This window comes from Ascaphus truei, chromosome 4, assembly GCF_040206685.1.
Source record: "Ascaphus truei isolate aAscTru1 chromosome 4, aAscTru1.hap1, whole genome shotgun sequence".
NCBI classification, from domain to species: domain Eukaryota; kingdom Metazoa; phylum Chordata; class Amphibia; order Anura; family Ascaphidae; genus Ascaphus; species Ascaphus truei.
This window is the reverse complement of record NC_134486.1, coordinates 55,795,824-55,816,474: the sequence shown is the minus strand read 5'-3', so window position 1 is coordinate 55,816,474 and position 20,651 is coordinate 55,795,824.

Sequence of the window (20,651 nt, the reverse complement as noted above, 5' to 3'; positions counted from 1 at the left end):
TGTAATTTGGCTTTGCAGTAACCGATATTCAGCCAGCTCGATTGCAGACAAATTCTCTTGGTTGCCAGGATCAGGAGGTGCAGTTGCAGGTTGATTTGATGGTAATTCCGGACTGGGAACATCATTATCAAAAGACAGACACAGTGAAGCGTCAAGTCCAGAGATTTGTCCAGGAGATGAAATATCTATTTTGACAAAATGAGTAGAGCATTAATAGCTTGTCACATATAAAATATCATGCATATTTATTAGTTAACCAATTCACGTAGATTTCATTGACAGTAACACATTCAATTGTGTCATCATAGTCATAATGAATGACATTTGTTAAATGAAATTATGCATCAATAATTAGTCAAAATGTCAACAATAACTATTGATTGTGAATCTTAACAATGATGTATTATTTTTGAATTATCATAATAAATGCTTTATATTAACCAAATAAATAACTACATTTAGGTTACTGGAACATGATATATCTTAACTTTTATTATCTAACTGTGCAGATGTAACTCACATCTGCTAATGTGCTATGCTCATACAGTATGAATGTGGAGTTGTGGCATCTAAATTGACACATAACATTTATAATTTTAGGGCCTCACCTTCAATTACGGATGTAGCAACTTCTGAACCTGGTGCTGTCAGCTGCTCTGTTAAGGGAGATGCAGTTTGCTCTATGTAAATTGGAGATAAGACAGGTGTTAATATTGTTAAGTATATTTACAGTAAATTATGATTCCTGTTAAATTAACAAAAAAATTTGGTTAAACTTTGTATGTGATAGTTTAACTGATCAGAAGCAGCTGTATATGCTAATTAGTAGAAAAGTTAGCATTCAATTAAAATGATCATTTCAAATACTATGTTAAACACTTTATTCTGGGAGTATACATAAACAGTATTTATTATGTCTTTTTTTGTTCACCTACACTATAAAATAATGTTAGGACACACACAAAATTAAAAACACTAATGATATATGTTTAATTTTTAAAACACAATTAAGAAAAAAAAACATTTCTTGCTGTAAAACTACCGACCTTGGGGAAACAGGTGATCTTACACCCGATATCCTATCATTAGGCAACCTGTAACAGGGGATTTGTCGCTGTTCAAAAAGGTGCCTCTAATCCAGCAATGTGGTGGTTAACTGCTGGTAGTCAATTAACCAACACCACCTGGTTGATTAGAGGTTGGTTCGAAAAGCCTGCCTTTGAGACAGGAAGAGAGATTCCTTAGTCCACAACTGGGCTGACCAAGGAAACAGACAGAGCAGAGGTTCCTGAGTCTCACAGATGAGACTGACAGAGGGATCACAGATGTCTGGAGCTCACAAGACTTCTACACCTGAATGCTGAGATAACCTGAGGAAAAGGCAGCAACCCAGGAAAGAGAGAAGCCTTCCCCTAACAACTACGAGACAGATAAGACTTTTCTTATAAGACTGATTATCTATGTCTGTCTATATATATATATATATATATATATATATATATATATATATATATATATATATAAATATCTCTATGATTTGGGCTGGTGAATCACTGGACTACAAGTGTAAATATACTCCAACGTGGAGCACATTTTGTTTGTGGATTTTCACATGTTTGCTGTGTTTAAAGCAACAGGCGCAATAAAGCCTTATTTAATTTCACCTTAAAACCAGTCTCCATTGCGTACCTCTGCACACATCTCTTTCATATGGTGTCAGAAGTGGGATGAGAGGTGGCCCTTGAAGTTCAAAGGGGCCCCGGAGACTGCCTGTGAATTTTTTTGTGCTTTTGCCTGCATAGTTCCTGCAAACAGCCTGAGCAACAAAGCAAAGAATCACATGCAGCAGAGACCAGAATTAAAGGGATACACATCCAGACAGGAAATCTACACTGCACTGAAGAAAGCCACAAAACCACAGATGGACTCTTTTCCCCAATCCCAAGAGGAGAGAGAGAGAGAGACTGCTGAAGCAGGTAAACCTTACTTGCCTATCACAATAATGTGTAATATGGTTGTTGAAAAAGGGGCTTTGTCTTCCAGCCATAGTCAGGGTTCAAGAAGTGAGTTAGTGCTCCAGAGGAGCTAGGCTTTGTTGTTTTCTTAAAAAAAAAAAAAATTGCGCTGAAGCAGAGAATACAGACGGTGACCCACAAGCGGTACTGATTCTGGAAGTAAAGGCTGCCACACCACATAGGACTACCAGCTGTGAATGGAGTATATGCAGAAAAGTGTGAAAATTGATGCAAGACTGTGCTGAAGCAAGGAAACGTTTACAGACGGTGACCGACACAAGGGACTGATTCTGGGAATTTAAAATGGCCACCCAGCTGAAGTCAAATACAGACTCTGCAAAAATGGGGAAGAAAATGTGTTCCTGGTGTAAAGAACCCCACCACACGGAGCAGTGTCCCTTCAGGCCTTATTCAGACGATGAGAGTGAATGCATGCACATGACTGCTAATATTGTAAAACATAGCAAAGTAAAGAAAAAGTCTACAGAGACACCTGTGAGAGCTATGAACGATACAAGCAAAGTCTGCCCACCTGTAGGACTACCAAAATTTGGGGTTCTAGCAAATACAGTGGCAACAGCTGCAATATTGCCTCCAGAGGTAGGAAGAAAAATACACCTTATAGCCCCAAAATGGAGGACAAGATACAGCGTTCCTGTAATGAACCCTACCCCATGGAAAAGTGGCCCTTCCAGTCCGATAAGGAGGAAGACATATTTTATGGGGAACCCGAACCGAGTCACACCCACAAAACACCCCAAGAATGGTTGGGGTGCCTGAACTCGGTACGAACCGAAAAGACTGCTCTCTATGATAACGAATGCGATCGGCAAGAGCGGGAGCAGCAGATCACCAAATATGTACACCAGCTAATACAATCGCAAGAAAAGCATGGTGGATCCAGTGAAGCTGCTAAAATTCCAAATAAAGATGGAGACTCCAGTATTCCTGATGGGACGGAGTCATCCAAAACAAAGAGGCGAAAAAAGAAAAAGAAAAGCGGGTCTTCACTTACCGTGGAAGGAATAGACATGTCCACAGATCCCGCGGAGAAAAAGGGGGACCAAGATGCCCTGCAGCCTAGAGAAAATGGAGAATTTGTCTCGCGGATAACTGAATTTCCAGAGGGCCCAAGTCAGAAGTCGTGTACCCCAAAGAAGTGTCTGTCCGGTGCTAATAGTGAGAAACACTCAATCAACCATACCAGGGAAGTGGAGCCGGAACCAATGAGTGACGATCCCTAGACCAGCCCTGAAGATGCCCTGAAAATTGCCAGGCGTGACTGTGATCTGCTCTGTGAACAATTGAAACAAAAGAAAGAGGATTAAGCAGAGCTATTGAAAAATAACGTGAAGCTACAGAAATATGTGCTCACAATGTACTCTTTGGCCAGGACAGAATTGGACGATCTCAAGACTGAGCTAGATGCTGCAAACACTACTAATACCACCATGGTGGAAAAGCTGAGCCAATCTGATAAAATGATGGCTAAGCTGAAGCAGAAGTATGGGGAGGAACTGAAGGAGATTACAGTCTTTCAGCAAGAGGTTCACACTCTTCGCGTAGAACTGACTGCCTCACAACAAGAGGACAACAGTGTCCAGACAGAGGTGGACGAAATCCCAGAATGAGGTTCATACACTCCACACAGCACTGGATGCCTCACACCACGAGATCGGCACCTGCCGCACAAAACTGGAAGTCTCCAAAAAGGAACTTCACAGTCTCGCTGAGGAGCTGGACAATTCTAAAGAAACTATTACCAATCTTAATACAGATCTCAAAGTCTCTCAGAAGGAGCTTCAGATCCTCAACCTAAAGAAGGAAATATCACGCCAGGAGACAGTCAGTCTCCAAGCAGAGGTGCGAAAATGGAAGGCGGACTACAAGGAGGCCATGAATAGTACAGAGACTGAAAAAAGAGAAAATTTAAGATTAAAAAAAGAAAATTCTGAGTTGACAGACCACGTCAATGGAAAGAATGAAAAGCTGCACGAGCTTGAAAAAATAAAGAAACTGTTGGAAGATGAGAAGTTTAAAGCAGAGCACCGACTGCAGAACCAACTGCAAGGTCTGCATACACACCTCCAGAATGCCAAGGAGAAGCAACAAACTCTGCAGGAAGCAAATATGCAGGCTGCTAATGACATACAAGTGCTGCAGGAATGTCTGATTACCCAGTGTGTCCTCGCAAAGCAGCATGATAAACTGAAGGCTACCCTGACCATCACCAAAGCATCGCTAGAGGCTAAGCTTAGAGGCCAGGTGACTCGGTACAAGAGGGAGCGTAAAAAGGTCCAGAAACTGAGACGAGTATCGGCGGCTCAAGCAAAGAAGTTCACAGTGCTCCACAAAATAATGAATGATGCCTCCAATACGGAAAAAGGAATTGGCTCTGCCGAAGCATCGGTATCCCACAGTAATTAATGTCCGTGAGGACAAGGGTACAGTGAGAGCTGGGGACACCACTCACCTTCAAAACAAGATTACGAAGTATGAGCCACCTAAGAAAGCAGTAGCCAAACCTGCAGCCACCCAACAGGGTAGAGGTAGGAGTGCAGAATCAAAGCCAGAAAAATCCTTAGCTGAGGAAGCTGAAAAGATAGGACGTTCTCTGGAAATGGAGCTGGAATCGCAACTCAATCCCAAAGAAACTGACCTGGCAACTACATTGAATGGGAAAAGTGCAGGAAGACAGCTTCAAGAACTGAGGGCTCATGGGGCTGTTCTTGGGCGCTCTTGTGATACCATGAAGTGGACATTTGGTGCTAAAGATGAGTACATGGGAAAGATGGCGAAAGAAAGCAATATGCATATACGCTCTGCGACTGTCGCCATACAGTCTGCATACAAAAATAGGAGCGCCCGACACCGAAGAAAGCTCATGACCACGTGGTCAGTAGAAAGACTGGACTTGGAAAAGGTTCTCCTTGAGCGACTGAGGACTGCTGATCTCAAGCACCTTCTAGAGGAGACACTACTAAACTGGAGGAAGGGCTCCAATCCCAGCGGGACTGAGGGTTCTCCTCCTCCATCCACTCTCATTCAAGTCACTGAGATATCTCGAATGAGAGTGGAAGGATGGGCTTTGGCCGTGGCAAGCCCGAGCTTCCCACAAACAAGGGAGGTATGTAACAGGGGATTTGTCCGTGTTCAAAAAGGTGCCTCTAATCCAGCAGTGTGGTGGTTAACTGCTGATAGTCAATTAACCAACACCACCTGGCTGATTAGAGGTTGGCTCGAAAAGCCTGCCTTTGAGACAGGAAGATTCCTTAGTCCACAACTGGGCTGACCAAGGAAACAGACAGAGCACAGGTTCCTGAGTCTCACAGATGAGCCTGACAGAGGGATCACAGATGTCTGGAACTCACAAGACTTCTACACCTGAATGCTGAGATAACCTGAGGAAAAGGCAGCAACCCAGGAAAGAGAGAAGCCTTCCCCCTACAACTACGAGACAGATAAGACTTTTCTTATAAGACTGATTATCTATGTCTGTCTATATATACAGTATATATATAAATGTCTCTATGATTTGGGCTGGTGAATCGCTGGACTACAAGTGTAAATATACTCCAACGTGGAGCAGATTTTTGTGGATTTTCACATGTTTGCTGTGTTTAAAGCAACAGGCGCAATAAAGCCTTATTGAATTTCACCTTAAAACCAGTCTCCATTGCGTACCTCTGAACACATCTCTTACACAACCCTTCAAGCATTATTGGTAATATTTTCTCCTTTAGTTGCTCCTCCAATGGAGTCAGACTTATATTGGGTGGTGGAGGTCCTCCTCCAGTGCCTGCAGCATGCAAACATGCACTTTGGAACTTTGATTTTAATTTTCTTTTTATATCATCAAAGCGCTTCCTGCAGTTGTCATACGTTCTGGCCTGATTTCCACAGGTCGATACAGACACTAATATTTTGCCATAACTCCCTTCTCACACGTGAAGTGGTCCTTCTTTTAAAAACACCAAAATAACGTTGTTCATGTAAAACTCTTAAATTCAAATTTGTTGTCCAAAAAAATGGGATAACGCTACTATCCTTTGTTTAACATGCTGTTTGACAAATAATATCTATGACACATGAACATTATAAAAAATAAAATATATAGTAAACAAATGATGAATAATAATATAAAATCTTTAAATACTATTCTACAATTGCTTGAATCTTATCCTGGTTGCACACTGAATGATAACGTGTACATATAAACAATGACATTTTAATGCAAATGTAACTTCAATGTGAATTCCTAAATGTAATGGCACAGACGGCTATAAGATTAGTAAAAATCTGTGAAAATAATTTTCTTACCTACTAAGTCCCATAAAGGTGATCATAATGCTCCAAAATACCCACCACAAGCACATTATTCTCTTCTATATTAAAATGGAGATTTCTTTTTTTTTTTGCAACTTTCTTCTTAGGACCAGCTGTCGCCACTTGCTGACTGCCCTCCCCTTCATCCAATGGAAGAGACTGCAGGAGCATAGCACCATCGCAAACATCACCCCATCAGAGCTACCTCCACCATACACTCCACCGCCACCTAACACCCCTCCATCACCAGACAACCCACCACCACAAGACAACCCACCACCACCAGTCCCCTGACTCAAACGTGCATTCGCATGCCTACTCCCCCCAACCTCCACTCACACTACCACCTGCACTCCCCCCACCAACTCCACTCACACCACCAGTCCCCTGACTCACTCTAGCAGTCACACTCCTACTCAGCCATACACCACCAACACCACTTACATCACCAGTCACCCCACCACCAGTCCCCTCACTCCCATGACTCCCATCCATACCTCAACCACTCACAAATAACAAATAAAGAAATGAAATGACAAATTTCCAGAACACTTTCAAACTGACAATAACACAAATGTATAAACAGAACAAAACAACACAAGACAAATCTCTCAAATACACACCAACCGTATCAATCACCAAAATGCCAAACGCCTAGTTCTGTCTGTCACTCACTACTAACTCCCAACAACACAGAGAAGATTACAACAAATGCTGCCTTTAAATAGGCCGCTAGAGACATTTTTGAGTCTCGCGATATTCTCACCAAATACAACAAGCACAGGAACACGCCACGCCATTCCCGAATTTTCAGATGGCTGAGAATCTTGCTGCCGGAAACTCGCTAAGTTTAAAATTGTGGCTCTTACTGATATTTGGGCATTTCTGCATAACATGAGAGCAACTCGCCAAAAACATGGCGAGTTCAAACCCCTGCCGAAAATGCTTTTTCGCCACTTAGAGCATAGGCCCAATTGTATCTGACACATGTGAAGTCAGAGCTGCCAGAGCACATGAGGTGCTAGGACTGTCCTGGGAGCCTGTAAGGCTGCCTGGGATTAGGTCAGTGTTACTCCCCATAGGCCACAGTCACAGTAGCCTAAATATTGTAGGGCTGGCCATAAGTAAGGGACCCTTCCATGTAGTATCCCAGCAGAGAAGCAGCTGAGCAGATTGGACTCCAGCAAAGAACCCCTCGGCCATCAGAGGGTAGTAAGGAGAGAGGGTGTGGTGCATCGTGGGACACTACACCTGCCTCTATCTAAGAAGTGAGGCTCCGTTGCATGAGCTTCACAAAGGAAGGTACCCAACACGTGCACCAACAACACCAAGTGGGGTAACACCACCATCCACACACGATTGCTCCGCGTGGGTGACACATGTTTTCCCAGAGTGCTTGGGATAAGTGACAAGGGATTGACATTGCAAGTGTTCAATATTATTGTGTTGTTTCTATATGTGTTTATGCCCTGTTGGTAAAGTTCATTATGGTTTACATTATTGAGTGCGTGGTTATTCACCCTGAGTATATTTTCCTGTGAGGGGTCATCCTGTCCGAGGCAGGATCCTCACAGGTGGAAGCACTGCACTTTGCACCCCAAGCTCCCTATGCGCGGAGGCTGAGGCCTTCTGTAAGCCTACAGGTTAGCAACATAACACCCCATTACCTATGAATATCACTTTGGGGGGTATAGGGGTGTTACAATTATAACGGCGTTGATGCTAATGATATGCAAAAGAGGTGTTCCCTCTAACAACGCATATCCACAGAGCTCCATTACAGGTAACGCAGATTTAAGTTAACGTTTAGTTAGGACATAGCAAAGAGTGGCCTGGCCTGGATTGTTAATTACTGGGTTATTTTCCTCTCCTGTCTTCTCTTTTTAAAATGTAATTAAACACCTATTCAGGGACCTGATAGAAATAGCATTCATGTTTGGGTAAGACAGGCTTTAAAGCCATGTTATTTTAAGCTAACACAAGGCATTGATAACTTAACATGCCGTTAAGTGTCTGCTAATGAGATAACTAATGACCTGTGTTTTTTCCATATATATTGATTTGCGGATACTCGTTAAACCCAGGCAAACTAACACCTGTTACCTACAGTACTTAGGTAATGTAACGTTGATAGGCTAGATTTAATGGACTTCTGTGGATCTACCATTTAATGCGGAAGATTAGCATTGAAATTTTGCCCAGTTTTTATATTTTTCTAAATGATCTAAAATCTTTAGATTTGCTTAAAGCTCAGGCTAATCATAGGGTGCACACACCCATGTGCATTTCAGACAAAGCTCAGGGTAGAAGAGGGATTGTTATACACACAGTAGATGATGATATGGTGATGAATATCACTCAATGAATTATAATAAAACCAATATGTCTAATATTGGCACAAGAGGACACTGGTGATGTGGTGGTTGTCATCATGCCCATGGTGAGAGCAGCTGGAAAAGACTAATGAGTGAAAATCTAGGGAAAAGAGTAGTAGCTGCTCTGATGGAAACAGCCGCAGTTGTACTTGACCCCCAGCGGCAACTTTCTAGTACAAAAAAAAGTCAAACAAAAAGGTAGATTTTGTCAACCCCATTGTCTTCCTCATCTCTAGGTCAGGGTGACAAACTCACCACCCCCAGTGTGGAATAGATGTTGTTTGCAAAACTAAAAGTGGCTTGCAGAGAGTAGCCATTCATATCAAACTAAACACATGTGTTATTAATACTAAGTTGAATGAGAGGGAAGAGGCTGGGGAGGAATAGTAGGGCAACAGCATAAGTTATTGTGTGGGTAGGGTCAGAGTTTGACACATCCTCCTATTCCTTAGCACAATGTTGAATGATAGGCACAAGGGCTTGGAGGGGGAACATGGATGCTAATGCTCTTCTATTTCAAGATTCTAATGAGTTAGATGGAACAGGTATGGCAGAGGGAAGGATTAAGGCATTGATGGAGAAGTTAGATGATGTTGATGATGATGACGATGATGATGATGATGATGATGATGATGATGATGATGATGATGATGATGATGATGATGATGATGATGACGATGATGATTAGCACGGTGTTGATGCTATGTGTAGTGCACAAATTGCACATGCAGGGGAGGGAAGCAACTCCGATGGGGATGCCATCCGTGGTACAACAGCCACTGTATGTGGTGGTAGCATCAGTGGAGAATGTGATGATGATTATAATAATAGAAGCCAATCACTCTATGAGCAGCAGGCAGCTATTGCATTGGCCACCACAACTAGTAGCACTAGTGGTCCCAGTACAATAAAAAGTGACTCTGACTTGCCTATATATTCTATATTTCAATGTTAAAAAAACACAAGCCTACATCAACACTCACATTATTGTCAGCTGCATAAACACACATTTTTACAGAACAGCAGCCAATGCCATGTCACATGTCATACCATGGTGATGATGATCATCATCACATCATCGTCATCGTCATCGTCATCATCATCAGTGCATTGGCCTGGTACTGATAGTGAATAAAGGGGCGAGACAAAACAATCTCAGCCTCAGAAACAGAATCACACAATGTTACACAACAGAAAACTGTTGATATGGAGAATTATGATAATTATTATAATGATGAGAAATCTGTTGTTAGTGGTAGTGACATTGGCGGTTACAGCAAAGATAGCTCAAATATTGGAAGAAGCAGGACAGTTTCTTCCAGAATATAGCTTAAGCCAGCAGAAGCGAGTACATCAAAGTCTTTAAGTCAGAGCAGGCAGTCTTAACGTCTTTCTTCAATTCCTCTTGAAACAAGAGTTTGGATTTTAAAATTTTTTTTTAAATATGGAGGGTGAGGATGAGAGTGCAGTCACCTGTTATTTATGAAGCGTACTCAACTTGATAGTTAACTGTTTCTTAGACCAGTTTTAGGAAGTGCAGGAAATATTATCTGCATCTAGAAAAATCTGTGTCCACTTAACTTCTACTACACAACTCGTAATACCCACTGTGCAGTACATGTTAGAGTTGCTGTATGAGCAGCACAAAATAGTAGGAACGCCAAGATTTTAGAGTCCGTGTTCTGTGTTCAGTTCAAGTTGGTCGTTATGGCCTTTAAAAACTTGCACGCTGAATCCAGTAGAATGAGTGCTTTCAAAAGCTTGTTAACAAAAATAAATCAGTTGTTAATTATGGTGGAAAAAGCACACCTGGACCTCCACTGCGATTACAGGGCCCCCACAGCAGTCCTTGCTCTTCCCTGACTCCCTATTAGAGCCAGGGGTATGGTCTCATTCCTAACTCCACAAGTGGAGAAGGCAGTAAGTGCACAGCCAATCCGCACTTTTGGGTGAGAACCTGTCTCTTTCAGGGGTAGAGACAACTAAGTAAATTTAGCAATGCAGCACCTTAAGTACAAGAAAAGCAGGAAGCAGGTCTGAGTCCCTGATTGGACACACACAGGCCTAGTTGCACCGCCTCCCCTGGGACTCACTGAAGCTGCTGGGGGTACGGAAAACCCATGATTAATCCTGGCTGCCTGCCCTTACCAGGGCTTACTGCCAGGAGAAGGGCAGACTGGTAGCCAGAAATCAGTCCTTGCTACATTCTCCCTCTGGTGGAATGCAATGGTCCCCAATTGGAGCCAAATTTATGGGTCCATCCTGCAGATGAGTAACCAGAAACAATAGTACAATAATGACATTAACCACCAATAACAATGGTATACAGTTAATGCACACTCAGGTTTTTAGCCACCCACCTATGAATGGTGATAACAGTAACATGGATTACTCCAACATGAAGAATCCCTTTTAATTGTAATGCCTAGGGTCAGGTTTTAGGGCAAATTAGACCCCCTAACCTGTTTTTTTTAAAGCATACTCCACCCGTCCAGGGGAATCATATCCTGATGACCCATCTGAGGATACCCCTAGAATACCATCCCCTCCAAGATCACTATCCCAGTTTTCAGAATCTCACTTCTCTGGTATATTACTCCTATTAGAAAATCCCCTTAATTCTCCCTCCTCATCGGAACTATACGGCACCTCACCCACATCAGGGCCATACTCAAACTCGATCTGCCCAACACAGGGTTGCTGAAAATACAGTGCAGCTTTCACACGATTGCGAGCCCATCGCGCAGTATCTTTTTGGACATAAGGCTTCGAGGGTACATCAGAGGGGACATGGGCAATAGTGACAGGGGGTAAGGCCTTGGGATCAACAATGTCTGGCACACAGTCCTTTGCTTTGGATAGGCCACAGCCTACCGCAGGAGACGTTGGCTTCTTGGACGCGACCTCGACAGGCCGGCATTTCCCTCGGCCCACAACCATGTGAATATAGTGGTCCATTTCTCGCCTGGAGAGGGCAGTACTCACCGAAGCGGTCACAGCACAGTGCCGGTCCACTCCGGAGGTCACCTTGGAAGTAACGTCATCTGGCGGAGACATTGCGGGATCCCGGTACAGGTCCAAGTCCCGCACCGGAAGTATGTCATCCGCAGGGTATGGTTCCGGAAGGTCAGCGTGGTCCTCCACATAGAAGTAGGTGCCTGGCAAGGCCTCATCTCCGGATTTCTCCGTTGCAGCCTGTAGAAAGTAAGGGGGTGGTTCCTCACCGCTCTGATGGCTCACGATGGTCGTAAGATCATCTGGAATGCTGTCAGGTACCACCTCTGCTGCACTGGGCACTGGCTGTGGGACTTCTCCGGGGTTCTGGCCGCACCTGCACTAGTCGTCTCATGGTCTCTGGACTCGGCCGCTTTATTTCGCAGGTAGGTGGCTCTCTCTTCCAGGTCTCGGGGCTGGTCCGCCGGTCGGCGCATCACCACGGGTCATCTGCTACTGTCGTCAGTAGAAGATGATGAGGTTAGGGACACCTCCGCAGAGGAACGGCGTTGCAGCACTTCACATTCATGGGTGGCTATCGGCAGGAAGCAACCCCGCCTCTGCGACAATACTGGAAGCGCTCCCAACTCTCCCTGTTCATCTTCATCTGTCCTTTGTAATCCAATAGGGATGGAGATGTTGCTCCTTCAACTTCTTTGAATCAAAGGAGATGGTACAGGCCTTAAATAAGACCGATGATGTCACATTCTACTGACAAATAGTTCCCAAGAGCGGGATTGGTCAGTATTGGGTGGCAGAGAGATATTTATTTATTTATAAAATATTTTACCAGGAAGTAATACATTGAGAGTTACCTCTCATTTTCAAGTATGTCCTGGGCACAGAGTGAAACAAATAATACATGGTTACATTATATACAAGACATTGCATGCACAGTTAAAGAAAATATATATTATGAGCGTATGAAACAGTTACAGACCATGTTAAAATGTGAGACAGCCTTAGATTTGAAAGAACTTAAACTGGTGGTGGATGTGAGAGTCTCTGGTAGGTTGTTCCAGTTTTGGGGTGCACGGTAGGAGAAGGAGGAACGTCCGGATACTTTGTTGAGCCTTGGGACCATGAACAGTCTTTTGGAGTCTGATCTCAGGTGATAAGTGCTGCAAGTGGTAGGGGTGAGGAGCTTGTTCAGGTAGCTGGGTAGCTTGCCCATGAAGAATTTAAAGGCAAGACAGGAAAGGTGAACTTTGCGCCTAGACTCTAGTGTTGACCAATCTAGTTCTTTGAGCATTTCGCAGTGATGTGTATTGTAGTTGCATTGGAGAACAAAACGACAAATTGAATTCCCTATTCCAGAGCTCTGGAGTTTGTTAAGCAGGATAGAGGGGTTGTTGGTTATTAAGGGTGCTGTGGGTGAGCAGTGTTAGGGAAAACAAGATGAGGAGGAGGATTGAATAGTGTTGGGTGGCAAAAGATGTTGAGGGGTAGTGTGTGCTTGTGTGTGTGTGTGTGGGGGGGGGAATTTGGGTGTGTGTAAACTTACTAAATAAACATTTATAAGTGTAATGGGTATTCCCTCTAGTCTGACCCACCCAATCTCATATTGGCCACTGTGGTCTATCCAGCCCCCATTACATGGTCGTGTCTAGTGGTGCACCTTTTGGCAACAGGACTCCTGAGTCTCCCGCATGATGGTGTTCGGGGACTGTCAATCCAGACAGGCAGCTGAGGTAGTGTGTGCGAGTCTACCTATATCACGTGCAGCACCTCCACCTCATCAGGATCTCTGCGTCCGCAGGGAGATGGTTCTGATGACGAACTCCTTCTTGGTGGTGACTTCCACTGGAGAGTAACTTCACACTAACACAGTGGAGTTGTCTTTGAACAGAGCATCTTTATTGACGATAGTATGGGCAGACTGCCCCTTGCAGCGGTTAGCTCAGCCGCACATCTTGCCGTACTGTCCCTTAAAAAGGTACGCCCTCCCAATGGAGTGGGATCCCCTCTCCCCGCAGGGAGATCACCCCTGTGCCAGGTCCCTGGACACAGTGTGGCCTTGTCAGGCTTGATGCTACTTGATGTAGAAACGGGCCACTAGAAACTGCACTAGTGGGCCCTCCATTCACAAGTTTCAACACAGACTGATTCCTTCCTCCAACGCACTAACTTTGGACAGTGCTGTGCCTTAAATACCTCAGGAAACAGGCACATCTCTGATGTCACTAACTGTGGACTCAGAGTATGTAGCCACTCCCATCCATACATAGGACACCTCACCAGGGTGTGAGGGCAAACCTCCATGATTACTGCTGGCACCCCTGTAACTTACCAGGTTTACTGCCAGCAGGAGAGACAACTGCAGACCATTTTACAGCATGGCTACAATCTCCCCCTTGTGAATCCCCACCGACCCGGCTGGGACCTAAATTTGGTGTACCTTTGTCCAAGAAGCACTGTAAAATGGAACACATAATTAATCAGAACAACATCACTGTTTTCATAATTAAATGTGTAGCGCTCACTGACCAGCAGGGGGCACTTTTCTCAGAAACAGACCTTGCTATCTGTCTTCCTAATAATAGTGGCGAGGGTCTGGTTTCTTTACTTCCCGACCCACCATATCGGTTACAGTGATACTGTATTCCCGGGGCAAGCCACTCTCAGGTCTATATACAGCCTTGTGCATGTATATACTGCGCCCGATGCTCCACACTCTCATTAGTTGGGAGATCCTTTCTTCCACCCTGCGCCCAGTAATCACGCCCCCCTTGTTCACCATATACATCTCTATCGTTTCTCGTAGCCACCGATCCCTCTGATCCTCTTCCTCCTGCATGAGGGGCTCAGGGACATAGGGATACTCTAAGCCATGTGAGCTCTTGTACTTTGACACAATGGCCCGTTCAGCCCAGCTGGCCCGTATCAACTTGGTTTTACCCGCTCTCCCTGGCAGCACCCATGACAGGGGTTCGTCCGGTTCTACCGGATCTTCCAATTTGCTTGGACCCAATGGCTCTATTAGCCCGCGACTAATGTCATACCATCGATCCTGCATCGCTTTTAAATGAGCCTCCTCAGTGAACTCCCCCTTGGCCCACCAATAATCTACCACCCCATCTCGCTCTAAGATGAACCTGGTTCTATCCATCCATGCCTCATATCCTTCAAACAGGGGTGCCCAACACCGGGTCTCCTTGAACTCTTCCAGGGATGACTCTACTAAATCTTCCCCTTCTGGCCCATCCCCTGAGGATATACCGGAGGTACCTTCTGATCGGGCCTGATAATCTAACCCCTTTGATCGGCTAGCAATAGTGACACTGACAGCACTTGGACAGTCACTGGACACTGATACCTGCCGAGAGTACCTTCCACCCACTGAACCATCATTGGATGTAACACAGTCCAAGCTCCCCCCAGTCCGTTCATCAGAAGTGACCCGGGAATCCACTGACAACCCTAAACTCGATGAGGAACCAAAGGAAAAGGTGGTTGGGGCCGGGGCTTTAACTAGGGCCTTGGGTTTAGCTAGGGCCGGGGATTGGGCATAGGGCCGGACAGTCAATATTCGCGGGGCTGCGACCCGCTCTTCACCGCTACCTGGTCCGATGCCACCGCATGGGCTCTCCGCTTCTCCGGTCTCACTGCTCTCCGGCTTCCATAGCGATCGCCCGCTCTTCTTTGACCTAGGCGATCGGTTGACACTGCTCGAGTGAGGAGGCGCAGTCATCTCCCAATCGGCTCTGCCCTGCCCGCCGGAAGCGACGTCCTGGAACTCACGTGACTCTCCGACATCTTGGGTTGGGTCCCCAAGCGAGACCTCTTCCTCCACTACGACATCCGGCAACGCCTTTTTCCTCTGTGGCACCGCTTGGGCCTGGCACCATCCCTCCTCTGCCGGTAAAAGCAGGGACTTTGCTTACCTCTCCGTGGTGTCGGGGTGGATCTGCTGCCATCAGAACCGCTGGTCACCACGGCCGTGGGACTTCGCCGCTCGGGTTGCCGCTGTATGGGCGATACTCTGCTTCATTCACTGCCGACACAGGTGAGTGGTACTCTTTTGATAGTACTGCTACAGTGACTCGCTTGCGGTCGTGTCGTTACTGTGGTAGGAACTGTAGGTTCCTCATCCGAGGAATCCAACTTCGACTTAAGTAGGGGCACTCCGCTAGGTGATCGGCGGTGAGCCTCACTTTTATCACCGCGTCGGTGATTGTCTTTCTCGTCCGGCTCAGCTTTGATAGCCGGGCCCGATCCCCTTTCTCCGGGATCCGCATGCTCCCTCAAGAGCGCACCGGGGAGTTCCGCCGATAACATAGCTACATCTCCCGCGGCCTCTACTGCCTGGACCGGCACGAACGTTGGCATGGGCCACAGATATTGCAGGCCACATTGCGAGCATCGCGCTGTAGTGCTCACCGCACCCCCCGGCAGGCGACACTGTAGGCATAGGCATGCCACTGTCTCGGTACCAGCTACTCAAAGTATTAGGAAGACTCCTGGAGCCGAGTAAAGATGGGTTGATATCAGAGATCCCTCTTCAGATTTGCAGGCCATGGTCACTATAGGAGGCACTCTCAATAGTGGTCTGTTCTGCTCGTTGGCTCCTCGCAACTGAAGTGCAGGGGCTGGTTTGTCAACCCCTCATCCAGCTAACTCCATCCGCATCCGCCAAAACTGGAAACCACTCCCCCTGGTTGAGATTAGGGGGAGGTCCCTTAAATCTGTCAGATGACCCAGCACCGGGGATAAGTTAGTCATAGTCCATGAGGGCGCGGCTCCAGTTTTCGCGCCATACGCCCCATCAGGGTGGGGTTTTCCTGTTGGCGCCACTCCTGGCCAACTCTCTGCAAGTTGAGAATTTGCAACATTTTCTGCAACTGGACCACGCTGTTTCCCAGGGTAGCGGGAACCGCCATTTTGGTTTGCAATGTCACTCTTGTTATCGGATGAGGTAGCTTTTGACTGTTTGTACGTCGAATGACAAGCAAGTCCATTATGCTCCTCATATCTCACAACAATGTCCTCCTCACTGTCCTCAGGGTTAGTACCCCAAGGTCCTAGGCAGGACCAACACGGCGCAGCCACAGCTTTCGCGCCACTCCACAGCAGGCTCACAAAAGTCACTTCTGTAGCTTGCTCTTCACCCGCACACATGCCATGTGCGCTCTCTCCCTCGGCCTCCGTCCGCCATCTTGGACCTTCCGCACCGCGCGGATCCTCTATTCTTGCGGTCGCCATTTGGTTACTGTATATGGTTTTATTGTACATGGAGCTCCTCTCTGCGGGGCAGCTGCCACACCGATACAATAAAAATGCCTTGTGCACTACCTTGTGTACCTAATGTAGATCTGACTCGTGTTTGCACTACCTCAGGCTAGGCTCACTCTCTCTGTGTCTGCTGTATCTCCTTCCTTCCAGTCTGTGCTCCCTTCGGTAAGTGGTCTGGAATGGGCTAGAGTACTCTGGCTCTTCCATGCAGTACTTGGGCGTCTACCTACTGTTGGTCAGTCTAGCGCAGACCCTCTCCAGGATTCCTGACCTAGTTAACAGTTTATCCCTTTAGGCGTCCTACCCTAGCACTACCTCAAGGTGACTAGGACAGCTATTGCCCGGCTCCAGCCCCACTAACTCCTTGCAGGATCCCAGGTCGTCCGTGCGGTCTGCAGCTCCAGCAGCTCCCCTGACTACCCCTGGCTCCGTCCCACGCAGCACAAAGTGGCAGCAGACACACTCCCTGTTTCCTAGTGTGCCTAGCAAAAGCCTTTCCTGTTGACAGGTCTCTCAGCAGCGCCTCCAAATGTAATGGGTATTCCCTCTAGTCTGACCCACCCAATCTCATATTGGCCCCTGTGGTCTATCCAGCCCCCATTACATGGTCGTGTCTGGTGGTGCACCTGTTGGCAACAGGACTCCTGAGTCTCCCACATGATGGTGTTCGGGGACTGTCAATCCAGACAGGCAGCTGAGGTAGTGTGTGCGAGTCCTACCTATATCACATGCAGCGCCTCCACCTCTCAGGATCTCTGCGTCCGCAGGGAGATGGTTCTGATGAGGAACTCCTTCTTGGTGGTGACTTCCACTGGTGAGTAACTTCACACTCACACAGTGGAGTTGTCTTTGAATAGGGCATCTTTATTGACGATAGTATGGGCATCCTATCCCCGCAGGGAGATCACCCCTGGGCCAGGTCCCTGGACACAGTGTGGCCTTGTCAGGCTTGATGCTACTTGATGTAGAAACGGGACACTAGTTACTGCACTAGTGGGCCCGCCATTCACAAGTCTCAACACAGACTGATTCCTTCCTCCAACGCACTAACTTTGGGCAGTGCTGTGCCTTATATACCTCAGGAAACAGGCACATCTCTGATGTCACTAACTGTGGACTCAGAGTATGTAGCCACTCCCATCCATACATAGGACACCACACCAGGGTGTGAGGGCAAACCTCTATGATTACTGCTGGCACCCCTGTAACTTACCAGGTTTACTGCCAGCAGGAGAGACAACTGCAGACCATTTTACAGCATGGCCACATAAGTAATGTTTATAATGTGCAAATAAAGATAACTTAATATTTATAAAAACATGAGAGAACATGTTGATTACCATTTTTGAGGGATTTTATTTGTATAATTAGATGGATGGTTCCAGAAATTTTCACAGTGTAACGTGATGTCCAGGGGTCCTCGGGTAGCAACCGCGGGTCCCCGCTGGCGTGCGGTGTCAATTCTGTGCAGAAACAAAAAATGTGTCCATGATAAAGAACGCTGTGACATTCGAAACGCGTTGGATGGGTCACATGACACATTAAAGTACCCTTTTATTTATTTTTCACTTTGGGTCCTTCCTGCTCCACTTGGTTAGTGCGCTCCTCCCAATTGGAAGCTGCACAGCCTCTCAGCCACACCAAGGATATGTGAGTACTTACATCAACTTAGGGGAACCTGCCAATGAGACTGATGGTGGGTGGGCTTGTACTACCCACCACCTGTCTTCAGGAGGATAGTACCCATTATTTTCTGTTACATCATCACTATTTACATTTGTGAATACGTATTCCCTTGGATGGTGGTTTTGGCATCATAATATTATTATTGCCCTGGCATTGGAGCACTTTTGTCAATTTTCTATCTTAGTACATAATTGTGCACAATTTCTATTATCCAAATATGGATAATAGTGCATTTGCCCATTTAAAATAAAACATAAACCAGCAGCATAAAGTAAATAAACCTTGCACTTACCCCTGCCTTCATCCTCATCACCGTCCTTGTCCTCCATTGGCAGCAACAGTACAATCAAAAATACAATCTAATGGCCCCTAACCCCTTAGCGGTTAGTAACCGCTATAGTATTTAAGGGGTTAACCCACCTTCCCCTGCTACCCACCATCCCTTGCTACCCACCAGGGGGGCCTAACCACCCTACTCGGGGACACTACCCTGACCGTCCACCCCCGCTACCCATTGATTGGTACAATGTTAAAGCAGCCCATATAATATGGGCGTTCTTTACCACTATAGCAATAAATAGGGAAGCTAAAAAAAAAGGCCCAAAATAAAACACATCACATAGAAAAAAACAACATTCTAAATGCCAAGAAGGCAATTGATTGGCACAGTGGTACATCATGCCCATATAATATATCAGGCATGATTTACCACTACCACAATCAATGGTCAACAAAAAATAAATAAACAACCACCAACAGTATCAAATTCAATCAAAACAATCACCAAATAAACAACAATAGAAAGGTAAACACAAATAAAATACCAGAAATCAATAAAGCAAATACCAAAGCAACACCAGAATTAAAATCAAAACACTAGAAAAAACATAAATAAATAAAAGAAAACACCAAATAAACACCATTATTAAAAAGCAAAACACCAAAAAGAAACCACAATTAAAAAGCAAACACCAAAAAAATAACATAAATAAAAAATCATAACACAAATGAAATAGCAGACATAATTAAAAGCAAATAATAAAAATACATCTAAAAGAAATAAAAGCAAGCATTTGCCAAAAAATAAATTGCTTGTCACTGTATGTATGTATGTATGTATGTATGTATAGCCCTAAAGGGGCATACATAAATACTTTGTCAATAAAAAAATACTGTACAATGAAAAAACCTGCAAAATTAAAATAAGATACATTCAATGGTTTTTCTTACCTTTAGATGTCTTCACCCTCTATTTCCAGGGGTCTCATGAAGCTCTCGAACAAAGAAGCAATGATCCTCAACAGCCACGGTCTTCAGGTACAGTAAATTATTTTCTCAGTTCTTTTCTTCTTTATCTTCATCTGTTAATTGTAATACCATTGGGGGTCTTCTTCTTCTTTCCTTTGTAATCCAATAGGGGAGGAGATGTTCCTCCTTCACCTTCTGGGTATCAAATAAGACGGTACAGGCCTTATATAAGACCTTTGACAGGTTTTTGTTTTTTTAGGATGTGACGTCATGTAAAGGGCGGGAAGCATGTGACATCACCCTCTTTGGATCGTAGCTTTCAGAATAGCAAACTTGCCAAATCATTCAGGAACTGCTCAAAATCCTCGATCAGTTAGTTATCGAAGTTTACAGAATAGGCACCACCGACTTCAAATAATCCAAGTGTATGCTACAACATCAAGTCCCACAGACAATTAAGTTCTAAAATGAAATCAACCAATTTACCAACAAAGGAAATTGTCACCTCAAGATCATTATGGGAGATTTCAATGAAAGATTTGGTGCCCAACAGAAAGACGAAGCAAAAGTTGGTAAGTGTGATTAGGGTAAAAGGGATGAATGTGGGGACAGATTGGTAGAATTTGCAGAATGTGAAAACTTCTACATCATGAATTCATTCTTCATGAAGAATCCAAATAGAAAATGGACATGGAATGGACCCAATTGAATAAAGAATGAAATTGACTATATCCTATCTAACAAGAAACACGTGATTGAAGATTGTACCATCCTT